This window comes from Lathyrus oleraceus, chromosome 5, assembly GCF_024323335.1.
Source record: "Lathyrus oleraceus cultivar Zhongwan6 chromosome 5, CAAS_Psat_ZW6_1.0, whole genome shotgun sequence".
Classification (NCBI taxonomy): domain Eukaryota; kingdom Viridiplantae; phylum Streptophyta; class Magnoliopsida; order Fabales; family Fabaceae; genus Lathyrus; species Lathyrus oleraceus.
Window position 1 is genome coordinate 614,025,670 of NC_066583.1, and position 7,181 is coordinate 614,032,850.

Genomic DNA, 7,181 nt, shown 5'->3' on the forward strand with positions numbered 1-7,181 from the left:
TTTTAAAATGATTTTATGGATTTATAATTATTAAAACTTTTAAATATTAGGATCATATCATAAAACTTTGTAAGATTTAAAATAATTTTATGGGTTTATAATTATTAAAAATTTAAATAAATATTAAATATAAACTATTACAACACAACACTAACACAATTTTCAATATATGCTATTTTATTTGTTTAAATTCATATTCTTTTTACAAATTTAATTTTATATATAAATATTATGAAATCCTATTCTTAAATTTCAATGATAGAACTTCATTTTTATTTGAGAATTATTTTTTCCACCATTAGACTGTTCTCCGAAGTCAAAAATGTTCCTTATGTTCAGATATGCATTCTTGGGCGCACAATTTTTATATATTCTTCAGTGCAAACTACTTAGGTATCTTATTTTACCAAAATTTAATTCGGGAATGCATCTTTGTATATCATATAGGTGAGTGCGGAGATACATCTTCGTAAACACCATTAATTAAAAATTCAATGGATGGTTCGAAAATGCATTTTCAGACACTTTTATTTCATATATTCACACTAAACTCTTTCCTTTTCTTCCTTTAGTTTCTAAAAAGTCACTCAACATCAAAAAGTACCCAACTGGGAATCTTTCTCAATCATTCAAATTTCTCATCCTATCAAGCTTCTCACAACACTCTACTTCATATGTTGTAAAGTTACTCACTTCATTCAAGCTTCTCGTCCAAAACTTTGATTCGATAAGCTTTTCAAAATGTATTCTTTTTTTGTGTTTTAAATGATGTTTTAGATAACATAAGTTGTTTAAGTTACATTAGACAGTAGCGCAATGGAAATAGGTAGTCTAAATGGACATGAATTTACATTTGTTTGGAGGTTAGGGCATCAATGGTGTTTATGTGATGCCTGAGAAAATCGCAAGTTCATCTGAAGATGCATCTGTAGATTTTCTCTATGATGTTTTTGGAGATGTATCTCCATATTTGTGTCTGGCTTTATTTTGGTTGAACTTGTGATGTGACTTTCTGGTTTTAACGTAAGTATAATGGCTAAAAACAACCCTGGCAGGATTAGGCTCGATCTTGTATCCAAAATCGTGCACATACGGTGTGAGAGGTCCGCAACCAGAACCATGACGCCACAAGTCGACGATAACTCGTTTGATGATTCACAACGTTGAGGTTCACAACCATCTGGTTCTACTTCTCGTAGCCTCCTACCTCAGGCCTCTACATCACGGGGCCACGAGTCCCTGGATGATGAAGCAACGCCTGAAGCCCCTAAAGCTAAGGAGGAACCCGTTGTTGATGCCCCTTTAGAGAGTTATCCAGGAGCCCATTTGATACCTCCTTACTTCATCTCCATGTAGACTATGTTGCTAGGCATGTATGGAAAGAAGAGGTATATTTATTTACTTTTGCATTACATATGTTTTAAACTAATTAAATCGAGACTGGTGGTGATATATATTTTTTACAGGAGCGGTCGTGTTTAAAATTGGTAAACCATGACAGGAAGATATTGGATTTGAAACAACCCGACGCTGATTGGTTCAGGAATACCATCTAGTATTCTGGTCATGCCAGTTTATGTTCTGTTATTGTGTACATTGCCATAAACCATGGCATGTATATGTCATTTATAGAGAGATGGAATTCATAGACGTTGTCTTTCCACCTTCCTATTGGTGAGATAACCATCATCCTATATGACATCTCATGCCTCCTGTATCTTCCCATAAGGGGAAAGCTCTTGGACCACGAAAGGCTCGGTCGAGGCGTCGCCCCTTCTAGTAAAAATAAGGGAGAATATAGAATCAACATGGTACATGTTATGAGTAATCTCGAAAATGGGTTCCATTTTCTCCCCCTCTGAGATATTTTGGACGAAGGATATATGCAATGTCGAGACAGTAGTAGAAACCTCCTTAAGAGTGCAAGTAAGTTGGGAAGATAAGATGTATGGCATCCACATGAAGGGAGTAACCCCTTTAGAAGGACCAACCTCAGTGACACGAGTTTATTTTGGAGAACCCTTTTTCTGGGGGATTATTAATCTTCATTCTGGGTCGTCTTCGTTGAAATTGGAGGCGAGGAGAACTCCCTCACAATCAAAGTGGCCACAATATTCGACAATAGATCTACCTCGGATGCAAAAGTAGCAGTTTTAGTAGTCGAGATAAGAACGAGGAGTGGAGCAAAAGCAGTGGTCATCGTCGGAGGCACCACGGCTTGAATACCTTGAGCATTTGCGAGGTTGTAGAACATCTTTATCTTGTTCACCTTTTCCATGTTATTTGTAAAAATCAATCACACATATAAAAAAACATGAGGACTCTGCTCTCACCAAATATATTTTTCCTCTCATCCTGGATGATTTCACTCACAATGGTGTAAGTGTCAATTTTCCTTCTTCTCACCTTTATAGGAGGCACCTCGCCAAGGGGAGAAGCCTTCCTCATAACCAAGATCGTCGAACCAATATCGTATTTCCTTATTCATTTCCACCTTTTTCGGAGAAAGATCAACTTAGTACAGTAGGAGTCGAAGTTCTAGTTAAAGTGAACTTTAGACCAGTATCATGGGTATAAACTCTGGCAAAAGCGAGGATAGTCGGTAGGAAGGTAGAAAAAAGAGAGATGGATCACATGCATGAAGGGTTTTACTAGCACGAAGCACCTGAAAAAATCGCCCCAATTTAGGATAAAGGGGTTGAACCAAGGATTGGCCTGGTGGGAGTTACTAAGCCCTTGATTAGGGAAGTTGTCTTTTGAGGTGCACCTAGGACCCCAAATGAAGTTGGAAGGGACAAATTTTAAGTGCTTCAGGACGACTACCTCAAAGACAGAAAAAGGCAACCACATTCATATTCTTGTGAACAAACACTTATATAGCGGGATCATGCAATAGTCAAAGGAACTACATATCCTCTTTGTCAGTCCCATTGGAAGAACCGACTATTCCAAAGTAGGGATGGCAATTTGACCCATCCTCAATGGGCACCCGTAAATTTACCCATAACGGGTAGGGTAAAACCCCGCAAAAATGGGTACGGGCATGCGCTCGGGTAATTACCCATAAAAAAAAAGCGGGTATGGGCACCTTGGTACCCAGCCCCCCCACATACCCGAACACTATATATTTATATATTTTTATTTTTATTTATATATTTTAGTTTATATTGTTATATAAAAGTGCATGTCTATCAATTATAAAACGTATATCAATGTTAAGCCATTACATATTTAATATAAGTGTTCGTTTATTTCAACAATAAATTGTTTGAATTTTTTTTTAATGTTTTTAAAAACTTATAATTATATGATATTTTATAATTGATCTATTTATTTTTAATAGGAATGCGGGTCACGGGTATGGGTACTTACATACCCATAGCACGGGTACGGATGCTAACTTTGGCACCCAAGCGGGCATGGGCTCGGGCACGGGGATTTTTTTTAATTGCGGGTATGGGGATGGGTATTATAGTACCATGCCCAAACCCTGCCCATTGTCATCCCTATTCCAAAGGACCGTCGACCACAATTCCAACAATAGTTATGGTAGCCCCAATGCTCAGAACAAATTGAGTGTCTATTACTTCTGCATCCACCCAGTCAAGCTTCTATACATCCAACCGACTTAGAAGTCCAAGTGGGCCTTCACCTGAAAGTCGTTGGGTTTGCAGTTATCGGTCCTCAGACGAAGCTAAATATAATCCTTTGCGTGTTTTATCCTCTGTTGATTGGCCTGTATCTCCTCCTCGGTTAAGATGCAACGGGGAAAATGGACCTCGGTGTGACTAACTTCTTCGCCAACATTTAATAAAAAAAAGCTTCTAATGAGTCGGATGAAGAAGTTCCTTCTTCCAAGCAATTCCCAAATACCCTTTCTGAGTCAGAATCATCAAATAAAGGGATGATTTTTGGTTCCAGGTGGTTGCAATTGAGAGAAGGGAGATGAGAATCAAGGGATGTCCCCATTATAGCGTCAGACAGAGTTTCTCCTTCAGAACTGCTCACTAGGTCAACCGTACTATCACTCATCCTAACTAGAAAACAAAAAATGCCGATGATAGAATCTTAAGTTTAGAATGGTACCTGGTTATGTGAGATTAATGAAGTAAGAGAAGAGGAAGAAAGGCAAAGACTTTTAGCAAAGCACTAGAGCTCGCTTTGATTAATACTCTCTGAGAAGAGAGAACGAAGACGTTCCTTAGAAAGTGACCGTAAGTTTGAATGTCAAGGGTTGCAAAAAACTCCCAAACACTAAATTCCTCATGTTTATAGTTAGGTGCAATTGAAGAATTCGGTCCAACTAGAGAGAGAAATTACATGATCAACAACAAGATTTCTACTCATGGATACACGCAAACTCAAGTGCACTCTAGTACATTATAAACTATGTTTTGCCTTAGCTAGTCATATCACCACACGTATCAGAAGAAGACTATGAAACATTTCAATGATGGGTCTGCATTTAATGTGATTGTTCCCCACTACTTTCTCAACTAATTCCAAACGTTTTAGTTCTATTTCACATTGGAGAACATCTTGGAGGCCGACCAACATCACTTAAGACTTTCCCCGGATCCTTTAGTGCCCGACAAAGTCTTGGGGGCAACTGTTATGGACCGGTCAGAGGCCAAAATTACCAAGGTCTAATTCATCTCAAATCCACTCCACACGACCTAAGGTATAAAAATCGATTCACACGCTAAGGGAAAAGTACATTATTTGATCTCCACTTTTCACTACACTCATCTTGAATCTTGATTTAACTTGGGCATTAGAGTGTTAACTACGCGGTTCCACCCTGCACCGCTGTAAAGGAGATCAGCATCACCACTCAAGATCATCAGTTCTCCAACTACATCCATTTTTTGTTCTTGAACGGAACAAGTAGTATGTTAAAGTTAGCAATGCCAGAGGATGTGTTTTGAGCTTTGTATAGAAATGTAATTTTTATAGCTTTAAACCTTTTCATTAATTTAAAAAGACCTTTTTTTTTCTAGTAGAAATCAGATATCCTATACGCACAACTGCAAAGACTAATCCCTCTGAGTCAGGGAGGACTATAATGAGCCTAAACTCTTTCCTCAAAAAAATTAATAGCGTTGCACGCGTAAAGATAGATTCTAACCCATAACATTTGGTTAAGGTGAAAGAGATCCTTTATCATCTCATCTATGTGCTATTCGGTTAAAAAAAACATGTTTGCTGGTACACTTTTGTGTATTTATGAGATAGATTCATTTTATACAAATTAATAATATTAATAAATAATATTTAAATAATAATAAAAATATTGAATATTAAAATTGAAATTTCATATTCAAGAAGTTTTTTTCTTATGAAAATTTAGAATTGAGGTCAAAAGTAGTATATAGTTTTATAGATAATAATTATTTAAACAGAGTCAAAGATAGTATATAATATTTTTAAGAGTTTAATTTTAAAATATAACCAGTTTTTTTTCCAGTCATTCAATAATTTTAATAAAAATTTATAAACAAAATGATAATCATCATCATAAACTTACACATAATTGCGAGATTATAAACTCAAATCTAAGATAAAATATTCAGTCTAATAGTACTGGCATATTACCAGTTTAATTAGTTTAAAAATATGTGTAATCATACTCATTAAATAAAATGACAATATATCACTATTCAAAAAAAGAATTGTGAACATTTTCTTTTGGTAAACTTACTTATGAAGTCTTCTAAATTTAAATATTCTTTTGAATTGGTTCTGAGTATTTTCTTCTAAATAGTTATTTATTTTATGTTATTATTGTTCATATATATTTTTTTTAAAATATGTATAATATATCTTACATATGATAAATCAACACCTGAATCTAAATTCTTAAATAATAATAAAGATTAGAACGAAAATACATAATAAAGATTAGAATGGAAGTATCTAATTTTTTAAAGCAACTAGTATTTCTACTTGTGCGATGCACGAGACAAATTATGGATAGGTATTGTATTTTTTTATAGCAAAATTATGAATATCTAAAAATAACAAAAATCTATATATTCATATCTTCAAACAAAAAATTACATATTTCATTGGTACAATAGAAATATATCAAAAAAAAATCTCAAAATCTAAATAGGATATGTAAATAAATTATCCTTCTCTAACTTTCCTTGTAATTGAACAAAAATATAGAAAAAATTCATCATCCCGTCTTGAAAGAAAAAAGAAAAATATTAAAGAGAATGTAAAACTTCTTATAACATTGATAATAACATATAACTCAGGTTAAATGTGAATTAAAATAGTAATTTAAACAAACTTAAACAATAGGTAACGCTGAGCAAAATCTTTCGAAATGGTAACCCCTATATTTACCAAGGGATGACAATGAGTATGGTTTGATCATGATACCATAGTACACGTTCTCATACCCGCAATTTTAAAAAATCATCGTATCGGAGCTCATACATGTGTGGGCACCACCATTTGTACCTGTGTCCGTATCATATGGGTAGCTAAGTACTCATATACGTACCCGTTTATCCACATTTTTAATAAAACATTATCGATCAATTATAATTTATCATGTCATTTTAAGATTTTCACGACATTAAAAAAAATCAATTACATTATTGTAAAGTTAAGAAATAAACAAATACTTAAATATGCGTACAAGTTTAATATAGATGCATTCAATAAAATTGATAAACATACAAGTGTTTATAATAATAAAAATATATAAATATATATAGTGCGGATATGAGACGGATTGAGTACTAAGGTATCCGTACCTGTGTCCATGCCTGCATAATGGGTAACTGTTGGAGCTCATACCCATACCTATTTTGTGGATTTTTACCCTATCCATTATGGATCATTTTTGCGGATACCCCTATGAAAATTGGTCAAATTAACATCCCTATATCCACCCGTGTTTAAAAAAGTAAACATGACATAAATTAATGAAATTTATATATTTATTTATATATTGAGATATAAAAGTATTAAAATAAGAATTTTTTAACCATCTTAATATCATTTGATAGTAGAATCAATCAATTAACGGTATAAAATAATTTATTAAATAAAAAAAATCAAACTTGATAATAGTTTAGCATAGAATTGGTAAGTATGTAGTTCATATTTTAGAAGACCTCCTTGTAAACAACATTTGAATTCTTATTAATGACATTACCATTATC